The following is a 14077-nucleotide window of genomic DNA, read 5'->3' as shown; positions in this document are numbered from 1 at the left end:
CTCTTCATTTCTCGCTGTCTCTATCTCTCTGTCTCTCTTTCCCTGGGTGCACACCGTGTTCCTTTAATAAGGCTCTCAATATCATATCTGTTGTTTGGCATCTTATTTTTCATATTTAAAATTGGTGGCCTCATACTGGCTAGGCTTTTCCAGAAATGTCTAACTATGAGATCCTTTCTATCGGATTCATGCTACCTGCCACACTGCCTGCAGCAATTCACCTTCTGTTCCACTGATCACTAAGTGCAGCTCCATCCAACAGCAACTGACTGCTTGTGAGGTTTTTCCTTTCCGGTCTACTCTGTTTCTGCTAACCTCCACTTGAACACATCCTCTGGGTAGACTTCATCTACCAGCATGGTATTCTTTCCTCCTTTCTTGAACACCAAAAATCCTGGAACAAGGTGAAATTGTTCCACTCGGGCATCTGCCCTGCCCACTGGCAAACAGTGTGATGACACATTTGACCAGCTTGTGCCAGCTCGTTTCTAGTCCCCAAGCCTTCTGGGATGCATTTATTTCTTCACCCACCACAGGAACAGAGTTCCCAACTCTGATCTCAAAGCTTTTTGGAGACACATAGCTTCTAAATTGCCACATCATACTGCCGAAGAAATTGGGGAACACAAAAAACTTTACTTTCCTGTGACTTTTTCTCACTCCAAAACTTTTCTTTGATTTTTTTATAATTTATTCAGATTGCATCCTGATTCTTATCCCCTCACTTGTATCTTCCTGTTCCCCCTCCCTCCTTCTTTCACCCTGTTCCCCTCCCTTAGACCTTTGACAGAAGGGAACCTTCTCCCACACCTTATGACCACAGCCTATCAGGTCTCAACCAGATAGCCTGCTTCCCCTTCTTTAGAGTGCCACCAACCCCTGAAAGTCAAAATGCTCACATGCAGACTTGTCCTCTGTGCCCAGCCACTGGAGGCTCAACCAGCACAAATGATATCGGCATTAACCTTCAAGCTCCTTGACCTGGTCAAGTACAGATAGCTCCTAGATTCAGCAACCTTGACAATGCTAGGGTAATGCTAATGATCTATTTTAACCTCATACTTGGGCTACACAGTCACATTGGCAACTTCTATCATGGGATGCTTCAGATAACTTGACAGTCCTTTACATATGCAGGAGAGCAAACTTTAACTTTCAGGTCTAGATACAGTTTACCTCATTACCAGACTTAAGAGACAGGTCTCAGAAACAAACTTTTACCATTCTTTTGGCTAAAGGACAGTGACTGCTCACAGCAATTTTATCTATATCTTAAGGTTTCTAAAAAGGTGTTTTATGAATGTTGGGGAGTCAAGGAAGATATTTTAAGGTTGATAGATGAAAGTTATGAATGTTAGAAGGCCTAAGGACATGTTTTAAGGTTGGTAAATACACGTTATAAAGATCAAAATGTCTAAAAGAATGTCTTAAGTCTTCCTGTTGCTGTTATTGTTACATTAACTGTTCAGAGTATTGACACTAACCAATGGGACTCTGATTTATTAATCTAAATATGGCAGAACATTCCATTAAACAATCCTCTATCATATTTCCAAGCTCAAATGTTTAAATTTCCCTTAGTTTGTCTTTCACTTAAAATATTTCTCATTGTGCTAAAATTATATACATCCAGTCTTCTGAACAAAGGGAAGAAACACATGTTTCATGATGTGTACTGAGGTGAAAGTGAGCTTTTGCCAGTCTTCTTTACAGCAGGTTCCTGTCTTTCCCATGTTATTGTTTCACAGATGTCAGAAAGATCCACAAGGCTTCTGCCTTCCTAAACTCACCTGAGAAAGTATTCATGCTTTTAACACAAAGTTTCTTCCAAGCCTCTATTATGCTGTATGTCTACTGCCTTTTCCTACAATGTGTATTTCACTACAGATTGTAAACTATGACAATACTAACATTTCTAAAATTTATCTCCTTTTATATACTTAAAAGGATTCCTTTAAGCTACAGGAAATCCACTTCTCAGGTCAAATGGAACCCAGATAAGCACTGTCCATCTGCAGCCAAAGTTTCACACCTATCACCTCTCTCAGAGGGTGAGATTCCTACCCCTTTCCCTGGCCTTTGGGACTCCCCTAACTACCCAGTTACTACATTCTTGCACCTAACATGGGCTAATTGCTGAATTTTCCCTTCTGGTTGACATAAACACTTCCTGCCAGTCTTGCCAGCTTACATCTAAACCTTCATCTAGGACCTTCTCTCTTGGGTGAGAGCTCCCTCTACCAGCATTGTTTCATCTCCTTCTCCACTCATTCGTGGTCAAAACCCTAATTCTGGGTAAGCGTGTATGCTCTTGAGCCATGGCCTTGGTCTCTGACCAGCGCTAACACGCTGCTGGAACAGTTTGTACCAATCTCATTGAGTTAAATCTTGCTCAGGGGATGCCTTGACAGGTCACTGACTTCTAATATCCCCATGGGAACAGTCCAGGTGGATCTCTTTAGGCTTCCAACTGGGATGCCTTCTAGAGAATTTCAAATCCCTATGCCCACATTAAGGGTAAAATAAAAGAAATTCCCCAAGATCAAGCTTTTTCTAAGGTAAAATAAAAGGAGCCTCCTTAGTTTCAAGCATTGTCTCTTTCCTTAATTTCAAGACTTTTCTCTCCGTTGCTTTCCCAAAAGTCTCAAATATATACCAAAGATAAAATGAAAAAAGTTCACTACATTCAAGCTTTTCTCTTTTTTTGTTTCAAAACTCTGTCTCTGCTCACTCTCCTAAGAGTTTCAAATGTACACCTAAAGGAGATTTTCTCCCTAACCTACTAATTTTGTCTTCTGTCCACATATATGTTCCAGTATCCTGCCAGATTCCCTACCTCCAGGACATCATCAGAGCAACCATCCACAGGTGCTCCAGTCCAAGCTCACAGATCATGCCAGCTGGACCTTCCTTGCCTCCAGCATCAGATGTTCTAAGACCATGGACATCAAATATAACAGCCTGTTTTTCCTGGAATTGGCCAACACTTCAGCATTTTAACCTCCTATTGCTGCACTACTGTCAGCAGGAAACAAAGATATTGATTTCTTCATCCTTTATCCATTTACAAAAGGATGAAATTGTTTGCTTCAGACCCAGGACTCCAGATTCTCCTAACACTCCTCTGTCCCTATCTGCTGTAGGACATGGCCAACATGCCCTGCCCTCTACCCTAAACTTTACAGGGCAGAGCTTTTCCTTGCCCATCACCCCATTACATGGCAGTCAAGAGTTGCTTCCTATGAACCTATATTTATATACTTTAATGTACCTTACATCAAAACAATGTATCCTCATTTTTAAGTATAGGAAAAGGGAGATATATTAGCATAATCCCCCAATCTGTCTAGCAACCTATGACATCATTCCCTGCCTGACACTAGGTTTCCCACCACCAAGATTATAAAAAGGGCAAACCCACCTCTTTCTCTCTCACTCTCACTCTCACTCTCGCTCTCGCTCTCACTCTCTCACCTCCCTCTCTTGTTTCTCTTTCTCTCACTTACTCTGTCTCTCTGTCTCTCTCTGTCTCTGTGTGCATGTGTCTCTCTCTCTCTTCCTCTCTGTTCCCCTGGGGTGCCCCCTTTTCCTTCTCTCCCCACGCTTCTATAATAAATCTTATACCATGTATGTTGTGTGATATATTTTCCTATTTTACAGTACCCATCTTGGCTTTAGCTGTTTATTTATTTATTTACTTACTTACTTACTATTTTTCTATACAGAACCATGGCTACATGACTGATTGGGGATTGGTCTGGTGCCATGTATTTTAATTCTAATTACTGGCCCCAAGATCTGGTCCCTGCTCAGAGGAGCACATTCTCTCATATACCTGTCTTTGTTGTGTGAACCTTGTTCCACCTAGTTTAAAGTTGATTGGTTAATAAAAAATGGTGAAGTTTGGAATTTGGCAGAAGAGCAGAGTTTTGAGGTTGCAAGGCTAGATAAAGGTCTAGGGGATGCAAGGAGAAGGCGAAGGAGAGGAGGAGAATGCATGGATTCCAGATATGATAATAACACAATTACCTGGGATGTTGGATGGGAGGAAGATCAAGTGATAGTGCGATGATAGATTAGTTATTATGTTTACCTCTGTGCTTAATTTTGAATGAATCATAGTCTCAATTGTTATGCCTAAGTCATGAGAACCCCATAGATGACCAGAGACCAGCCGAATGCAATTTATACAGTGTCTTTTCATTGAGCAAGCTCTGGAGCAAGGACTGTCCATTCCCCAGGAGCTGAAGAAGGTGACAGCCCAAACTCCTTAGGATACAGGGATTATAAAGGCAAAAACTGCAAGCAGGACATTCCAAGCCTTGGCAATACATAATTGGGTAAGGGGTATAGGGAAAGCTGGCCTTAGTGCTGATAAGGTACTGGGCAGAGGGGCTTTGAGCCATGCTATAGGGGGACTTTTATCTAAATTTTCCATCTGCTGTAGCTGTTACATTGTGGATCTTTTCACGTACTTGGGTAAGGTGATAAAGGGAAAGTTGGCCTTAAGCTGATAAAGTGCAGGCTAGGGGGCCTTTTGTTTAGCTCTCATACAGTGTGTGGTTATTTGAGGAAAATTTAATAATTAATGAATAAATAATGTTTCATTAAATATGACTGAATATTAATTATTAATATTCATAACAAATGGCACCCAATGAATTTAATGTTACCCATACCCTTAATGTTCAGATTTAAACATTATAAAAGTTCTGAATGGAAACTTCTAACTAATACTCTCCAGGACTAAATTTAATATAGCAAAATGAAGAGAGAGAGGTTCAACTACAGCATAGGCTTAATCTAATTCTCTGGGGCTTGAAAAGGCAGCTGCCCCCAGAGCCCTATCTTTAAAATTTGCCACAAGCAAGTAAGATTGGGTACAGCTGAAGACCTAGGTGAAAAAAGAGCCAAAGGCTAACAGGGAATGCACTTTGCTCTGACTGCCCAACTCCCAAAGGAGGAGTTGGACACCACCTGCTAGGAAAACTCCACTGTGCAGTTTCTTAGCAACTTACATTCTGAGAGCCTGGTGGCTCAGGACTTGTAAACAAGCTGCCCTCACTGTAACAAGGCTAAAAGAAGATTGGAGAGGCCTTTTAAATAAAAGCTTACCTAAAGGGAAAAATCCAGTTTACTAGACCCAAACTAAGTGTGCTTCCAAGTCAGACATGTGCTTAACTGATTTGTGGAGGATCTGGCAAAATAATTCTAAGTTACAGGTGGGAGGCAAAATGACGCCTCTTCTCTGTGAGTTGAAAAACAAGAGCAAGGTCAGGCACAGCACAGCAGGAGAGAAAGAGACCAGACACAGAGAGGGAATAAACCTCTGATCAGGAAATTGTTTAATTATCACACTTCTATGCTGAAAACAAATTTTAAGTAACAAAACATGCACTATGGGGGAGAAAATAAAACAGACTTCTTGGAGCTTGGCTAATGTTTTCTTCTATGATTTAAGACAGAAATAAAGGAAAATTCGGAAATTATGGTTACATTCATAATTCTTATTTTAACTTTAATAGTTGGATTAGCCTTTTATGGTTTTACAAAGGCAAAGATTTTAGAAAAGATACTGAAACAAACAAAGAACAATTAGATCAGTATAAAGAAAAAAGTTGGAAGCAAAGCATAAAACGAAAGATCCAAAACTTATAGACCAAAATGAAAAATAGAGAGATAAGTATGGAATATGGGCTCAGACCTTAAGAGAATATTAGGTAAAGAAAATATTAAGACAGAGACAAAGATAAACATAAAGTAAACCAATAAAAGGTAGTTAGAAAACAAATGCTAGCCTATTCAGCTGGTATAGAACAGAGACTACCAGTCAATAATCATCCACAGGATTATCAAGAAGCTGAATCCCACTCTGTCGAAGTGTAAGATCTGAGAAAATTTAAGTGAAGTGTCACCAATTTTGGAATTCATTCACCATTTATAAAACAAATAATGACTTCATGGTCAATCAAAAGTAGAGTAACTCCAAAAGACTAAGCTATGACAAAGGCTATAACCTGCGCCATATTTACAATGCTTTCTTAGTGGAAAGAAGAAGCTAGATAGAACACAAAAATTGAGCCAGAAGTCTCAATGCTTCTAAGGACAAACTGCTTGGTGATTTGCCATAAATGGACCAGGAAGATGCCTTGCCAGCCAGCACAGCTCAGTTGGGGCTCCCACTCTCTCCCAAGGGTCTGAACTAGCCTGAGGGGGATCAGGCAGAAAACTAGCCACCCACTACAAACCAGGGAGCCATTCCAGCAAGCTCTGGAAGAACCTGACCAGCTGACACAACCCAGTGAGAGTAAACACACATGCCCAGAGGAGTCTGAACCAGCCTGAAGGGATCAGTCAGAAGCCCAGCCAACTCCCAGAAGACAGAGGGCAGTATCTGCTCTCTCAGGTGGGACTGATCCTAGGCCCCACAGCCTGGACAGAGCAGGCAGAATCCTAGTCAATCCCCACAAGCCAGCAGGGGCTCTGGCACTCTAGCGTGGACTGAGACTAGGCTCCCAAAACCCCAGGTCCCTATGGCAAGGTTTTCAAACCCAGTCAAAGGCAGGATAACAGGCTTTATCTACACTACCTCAAACTGATTCTTGGACTGCAGAGCACCAGCACAAGCCTTTGTTGACCCATTGGAGAGCCCAGAGTGTAGAGTAAAGTCCCCTGGAGCTGAAATCAGTTCATTTGCCTGATCCAGGGAAGGACACCAGAAACTACCTCTCAACATCAGAGACATCAAAATGACTAGCGGTCAGCATAAATATAATAAATAAATAAATAAATAAATAAATAAATAAATAAATAAATAAATAAAATAACAGCATCCACAGGTCCCAGATATCACAAAGAAATCAACCCTGAGAACTCAAACAAAATTGAAACACAAGAAAATAACCTCAAAGCCAGAGTAATGAAGATGATAATGAAGGAAATGAATAAAATCCATAAACAAATGGAGCCAACCAGATTGTAGACATTAAAGAGGCCTATAGTTAAGCACTGGAAGAAATTCAGGAAAAGACAATCAGATGAAGGAAATCAACAAGACAGTTCAAGATCTGAGGGACCATAAAAAGACATTGAAAGAAAGTCAGGAAAATACAAACAATCAGATAAAGAAAATCAATAAAACAGTTTAAGATCTGAAGATGAACATGGAAACAATGATAAAAGTACAAACAGAAGAAAGTCAGGAACAAGAGAACTCAGAGAAGCAAGTCAATAATTCAGACCTAAGCCTAACAGAATTCAAAAGATGAAGGAAGGAATCTCGGCAGTAGAAGATACTATGGTAGATTTTGAAACAAGCATCAAAGAAAATACTAAATCTGAAAAATTCCTGACACAAAACATCCAAGAAATCAAGGGCACCATGAAAAGATGAAATCAGAGGATAATAGGAATTGAGGAATGAGAAGATGCCTGGATCCAAGGCCCAGAAAATATCTTCAACAAAATCATAGAAGAAAATTCCCTACTTTAAAGAAGGAGAGGCATATAAACATACAAGAGGCCTATAGAACACCAAATAGAATAGATCAGAAAAGAAAATCTTCACATAATATTCAGAACACAAAATATACAGAATAAAGAAAAATACTAAAAGTGGCAAGAGAAAGGGGCCAAATAACGTATAATGGCAAACCTATCAGAATTACCCCTGACTTCTCAGCAGAGACTATAAAATCCTGAAGGGTCTGGACAGAGGTCCTACAAACCCTAAGAGACCACAGATGCCAGGCAAGACTACTCTATCCAGCAAAACTTTCAATAACCATTGTTGGAGGAAACAAGATATTCCATGATAAAAACAAATCTAACAATAACAAACCACAAATCCAGCCTTACAGAAGTTACTAGAAGGATACCTCATACCCAAAGTGACAAGCTACAACCAAAATTACATGGGAAATAGATAACCACACCAGTGGAAAAACATAACCACACAAACCCTCTAGTACAACCAACATCAAAATCAAGGGACTTAACAGTCACTGGTCATTAATATCCCTCAACAACAATGATCTCAATTCTCCAATAAAAAGACACTGACTAACTAAATGGATGCATAAATAAGACTCAACATTCTTCTGCATCCAAGAAACACATCTCAGCCACAAGGATAGACATTACCTCAGAGTAAAAAGCTGGAAAAAAAGTATTCCAAGCAAATGGACAAAGGAAGCAAACTGGTGTAGCTATTTTAATATCTAATAATGTAGACTTTAAACCACTATTAATCAAAACAGATGAGGAAGGACACTTCATACTCATCAAAGGCAAAGTCAACCAAGATGACATCACAATTTTGAAAATCTATATTCCCAATACTAGGGCACTACATTTGTAAAAGAAATATTAACAAGCTTATACCACACATCAACCCACACACATTAATAGTGGGTGAACACCACTTTCACCAAAGCATAAGGTCAACAAAAATGAAACTAAATCGAAAAATAATGACATTAACCAATGTCATGAATCAAATGGATCTAACAGATATCTACAGAACATTTCACCCAAACACAAAAGATTATACCTTCTTCTCAATACTTCATGGAACTTTCTTCAAAATTGATCCTTTAATAGGTCACAAAACAAGCCTCAAAAGATACAAAAATAATATCAGGTACCCAAGTTAGTGCGAGTTCTACAGATAAATCAAAAACCTGGGAGGGAACAAAAAACAAATATGTTGGCAAACTTCTATAGATTATCAAAGGTCATAGTTAAAAATAATTTTAAATAATATTGAAATTGAAGTCATGGAAGATACTGGAGCTAATGTCACAATTATCACTCCTAAATCCTTGCCTCCAGATTGGTTAATTCAAGAGGTAGATATCCAATTTCAAGAAAATGAAACTTTGTATCAGGTAAAACAAATGTCAGATGTCTTAAAGGTACAGGGCCAGAAGGTCAAATAGAAAAAATTAAGACCATATGTGGCTGATACTATCATAAACTTATGGGGAAGAGTTCTGTTAAAATAGTGGAAAACCCAGATTAACTCTCGCAATTTCAGAGACAATCCAAAAGACAGGTGATACTCCTGATAAGAAAACACTAAACTTATTTTAAAATGCTATCAAAACCAGTTACAGACTGCCCAGGAGGCCCATAAACAAGATACATCAGAAGCAGACTCATCAACTTTATGTTTGGCGAACCACTGCTAATAAAAACCTACAGCCTTACTACTAAAGTGGTTGACCGACCAAGCTATTTGGATTGAACAGCTAGAGGCTCAACACATAGAGGCCTCTAACAGCCCTTGGAATTTTCCCATATTTGTCATCAAAAAGAAATATGGCAAATGGAGGATGTTAACAAATTTCAGAGCAATGAATAAAACTATTCAGCCAATAGGATTATTACAATCTAGAATCTCATTTCCTTCCTTGTTACCTAGGGAATTGCCTATTATAGTGATTGATTTAAAAGATTTGTTTTTCAAAATTCCTTTATATGAGCAAGATAGGAAGAGTATTCCTTTCTCAGTACCTACCATTAATAGAAGCTGCCCCCAAAAGAGATATAATTGGAAAATTTTACCACAAGGAATATTAAACAGCACTACTTTGTGCCAGTACTTTGTACAACAGCCATTGGAGATAATTTGTAAGCAATTTTTTCAATTCATATTTTATCATTGTATGTATGTATTGCTGGCTAATTAAGATATGAGTACATTAGAAAAAACTGATGAAGTTAAAAGAGCTTTGACTTGTTGGGGATTGCAGATTGCTCCCCCCAAAATAAGAAAAAACAAAAAGAGGAGATTATATTAATTATCTAGGGTAGAAAATATGTCTACAGAAAATTGGACCACAAAAGGAGAAACCAATTAAGGACTCTTAATGATTTTCAAAAATTGCTGGGTGATATTAACTGGCTATGACATACACTTGGTTTGACCACTCAATAGCTAAGTAATTTGTTTCAAACCTTACACAGTCAAACCTTCCATGGTCTAAGAAAGCTATCAGCTGAAGATGAAAAGGAATTGACTCTAGTAGAGAGGAAATTACAAGATACATATATAGACTGTCTTGACCCAAAGCCCCTGTTCAAAAAAATTCCTCATTTCTACCACAGACGGAATTCTGACTGAAATGTGAATGCTTGGATGCAGGCTGAGTCGACTGCTGAACTCTGCCAAACAGGGTAAGCAAGTCCTTAATAGTTCCTGCTTCACAAATACGTCTGTCAGAAGGCTGAAGATGATGCTCCAATGCTATAGGGAGTTTTGTGTGGCTGTCCAGGCAGCAAACCGTCTCTATCATATATATTTTTTTTAATATTGGAAGCTGCTAGACTGCACTTCCTGCTTATTAAGGTAATTAATTTTATTCTTTCTCAAGTTTCTGAAGGGATTGATAACCAGATAGTTGTAGTTTTACAATTAAACTTAGTTGCTTAGGAATTAAGAAGATGTTTTAAGGTCTAGATTGATGTTTTTAGGCTGTTAGCTATGAGACATGACAAAAATTAATTTAGGTACAAAACTTTAGACTTACCAAGGTAGGCTAGACAATATTTTCTTTAAGATTGCCAAATATCATTTTATCAGGCATTATGTATATAATTCTTACCTATTAGTTTGTATAATTGTTTCATAATTGTTTTTACTGTGCGCTATTATACATTTTAAAAGGTCCTTGTTGGGACTTGATCTGGTGCCATGTATTTTTTTTTTATAGGACAAGTTTTTTTAAGCACTAGAAACTGTATTTAATTTAACTTCCTTTGTTAACATTCTAAATAATATATAAACATTACAAATTAAATTAATCTCTTTGTGACCCAGGCTTGTGATAGGAGCTATCAATGACTAACAGTGACAGAGCTATGTCTATCTGTTCTTGCAGGACCCTTTCAGTCTGTAGCTGTCACTTATCCTTTCTTGGTCCTTTCTCTTTAATCTATTTTAACCCTGTGAGATAGAGACCAAAAGTACCAACCTCAGCATTGTGAGGCTTAAGAGACAGCCCAACAGTAAGTAAGCCCAGCTCTCAAGAACCTTCAAACTCAGAGGTTCCTGCCCTTTGCTGGAGCTCCTCAGGTCCTGGGCTGAGAAACCAGTGAACTGTAAACCAAGCACACAGACCTAGACCAAGTGAGGCCTGCACGGTAAGGTGCATGCCCTTGTGGCTACCTCCAGCAGCATCCAGCCTCAGGACTTCACGGCTTCTGAGCTCACACTCCCTGTGGATAGCTCCAAAGTACCTCTATCTTGACTGGTGAGTCAGTTCCCCTTGTCACACCTGGAACTGTATGAGGGATACAAGAGAGGCCAAAGACAGAGTGACCAGCCCCAGTGGGGGACAAACACTGCCAAAGCAGTGGTGACATTTTCTCTTGGGAAAGGGGTAGGACCTGGAACACGGATGGCGACTGGAAGGTGAAGGGCAGTCTTGGCTCTGAGTAGCAGTAGTGGTCAGGCTTGAAGGGGTCGTCAGAGGACATGCCCAGGTATTGGTCCGGCTTCTCAGTCAGCTTAGTGAGTTTCACATTCAGCTTGCCCAGGTGGGCTTCAGCCACTGCCTCATGCAGCTTCTTAGGCAGGAAGTGAACCCCAGCGGGGTATTTGAGTGAGTTCACAGCTCAATCTGTGCCATCACCTGGTTCGTGAAGGAGTTGTTCATCGTGAAGCTGGGGTGACCCATGGCACAACCCAAGTTGACCAGATGATGCAGCATCCATTTTTCTCCAGTAGCGGTCCACCTGAAGTTTCATGTTTACCTTCTCCACGGCGTTCTCACTGAGCCACTTCTCATCAATCTCCACATCGAAGTGTCCAGTGTTACACACAATGGCATCATCCCTCATCTGCTCAAAGTACCAGCCAAGGATGATATCAACCCAGCCTGTGGTGGTGACAAAGAGGTTGCCCTCTTTACAAGCCTCATCCATGGTGGTCACTTCATAGCCCTGCATGGCAGCTTGCAGTGCATTGATGGGGTCAATCTCAGTGATGATGACTTGGGCCCCAAAACCCCTCAGGGCTTGGGTACAACCCTTGCCCACATCACCATAGCCTGTTACCACTGCCACCTTGCCCGCAATCATCACATCTGTGGGCCGTTTGGTGCCATCTGTGAGGGACTCACAGCAGCCATAGAGGTTGTCAAACTTGCTCTTGGTGACAGAGTCGTTGACATAGATAGCAGGCACCTTCAGTATCCCTTTGGCCATCATCTTGTAGAGATTTTGGATCCCAGTCATGGTCTCCTCAGAGATAATTCAGATAACTGACCAAAGCTGTGGATATTTGGTGTGGATGAGGTTAGTAAGGTCACCACCATCATCCATGTTTAGGAGTCCATCCTTGAAGTGCAGTGTCTGCTCAATGCACCACAGGTACTCTTCATCGTCTCACCCTTCCAGGCAAACACTGGAATACCAGCCTTGGCAATGGCAGCTGATGCAGCTAGACCACTGCACCTCAGCACCCAGGGCTAGGTGGGTCTCAATGAAGACAGCAGTCTCCATAGTCATATGCAGGCAGCCAGCAAAGTGAGCACCCTCCAGTGGCATGGAGGCTGAGTACAACTCACACATGTTCATCGAATCTGGCATCTCATTCTCGGCTATGTCTAGGGCCTTTCGTCCCCAGGCAGCCAGTCCGATGTCTGAGACTTTGTAGGGTAATTTTGTTTTGGCTTTTTGAGGCAAGGTTTCTCTGTGTAGCCTTGACTGGTCTGGGCTCACTTTGTAGATCAGCCTGGCCTCAAACTCACATCGATCATCCTGCCTCTGCCTCCTGAGTGCTGGGATTAAAGGCATACACCACCATGCATGTATTTTAGTGCTAATTACTGGCCTCAAGATCTGGTCCCTGCTCAGACATATTCTTTTGCTATGTAAACCTTGCTCCATCTAATTCAAAGTTGATTGGTTAATAAAAAGTGCTGATGTTTGGGATTTGCAAGAGAGAAGGGGGTAGTGTTTTTAGGTTGTAAGACCAGAGGTTGGGGGATGTAAGGAGAAGGAACAGGAGAGGAGGAGAGTAGATGGATTCCAGAGAAGATAACAACACAAGTGCCTGGGACCTTGGAAGGAAGGAAGAAAAACTGATAGTGGGATAGTAGATTAGTTATTAGGTTCACCTCTATGCTTAATTTTGAACGAATCATAGTCTCTGTGTGATTATTTGGGAAATTATTGATTAAGGAATAAATGAGGTTTAATGAAGTATATGACTGAATATTAATTATTAATATCCATCAACAGCCACAGAACCTCTGTAGCAGCTTGCTAACACTCTCATCCTTTACATATTACTCAACTAGACCACATACTTTGCTTCAAGCCTTTAAGATATTTTTAGGTCATCTCTATACCCACGCACTAGACTCTCCTTTCTCATACAGCATAGAATAAAACAGCATCACAGAATTTCCCAACAGACTCAGGGCCCAGATTTTTATTCTATATATAGGAATCAGTTTTGGTTGTATGTTTCAGCATATACTGAAAATGCCTACATAGAATGGAATCACACATATCATATCAGAAAAGGTTCATTTCATCATTCTGTCATATTTTCTACCCTTAAGCTGTTTAGCAGAAATTGCATTCCTTGATATTCATAATCACGACCATGCACTCATAAGAAATGAGGCCCTATTCCACTTTGGTTATGTCTACCCTTGTTTTTTTAAGATTTATTTATTATGTATGCAGGTCTCTGACTACATGTACACCTGCAAGCCAGAAGAAGGTATTAAATCACATTACAGATGGTTGTGAGCCACCATATGGTTTCTGGGAATTGAACTCAGGACCTCTGGAAAAGCAGCCAGTGCTCTTAACCTCTGAGCCATCTCCCCAGCCCCCTTGTTTTGACATCAATTATATAAATCATTATTGCTGGTAAGACATGAACGGACATCAACATAGATAAGAAACTGACTACAGTCCAAACTACGGCCACTACCAAATGCCAATTTGATGAACCAATGAGTTTTACTCAGGTTATATATAAGGATATAAGTGAAGAGTTACAAGAGCAGAAATGACTAAAAACAGCTACATCACTAAAGCCACCCCAGCTCATGGA

The 14077-nt window shown here is 40.2% G+C and overlaps 1 pseudogene; it reads right to left on the bottom strand.

Annotated features, from left to right (window-relative positions):
• Positions 1-345: 345 nt before the first annotated feature.
• The window catches only part of LOC127198579 (adenosylhomocysteinase-like), a 33710-nt pseudogene continuing 19978 nt past the window's right edge, over positions 346-14077 (bottom strand).

The sequence above is a fragment of the Acomys russatus genome, chromosome 2 (assembly GCF_903995435.1).
Source record: "Acomys russatus chromosome 2, mAcoRus1.1, whole genome shotgun sequence".
Lineage (NCBI taxonomy): Eukaryota > Metazoa > Chordata > Mammalia > Rodentia > Muridae > Acomys > Acomys russatus.
The sequence above is the reverse complement of the archived record's forward strand: the minus strand, read 5'-3'. Positions and strand labels throughout refer to the sequence as shown.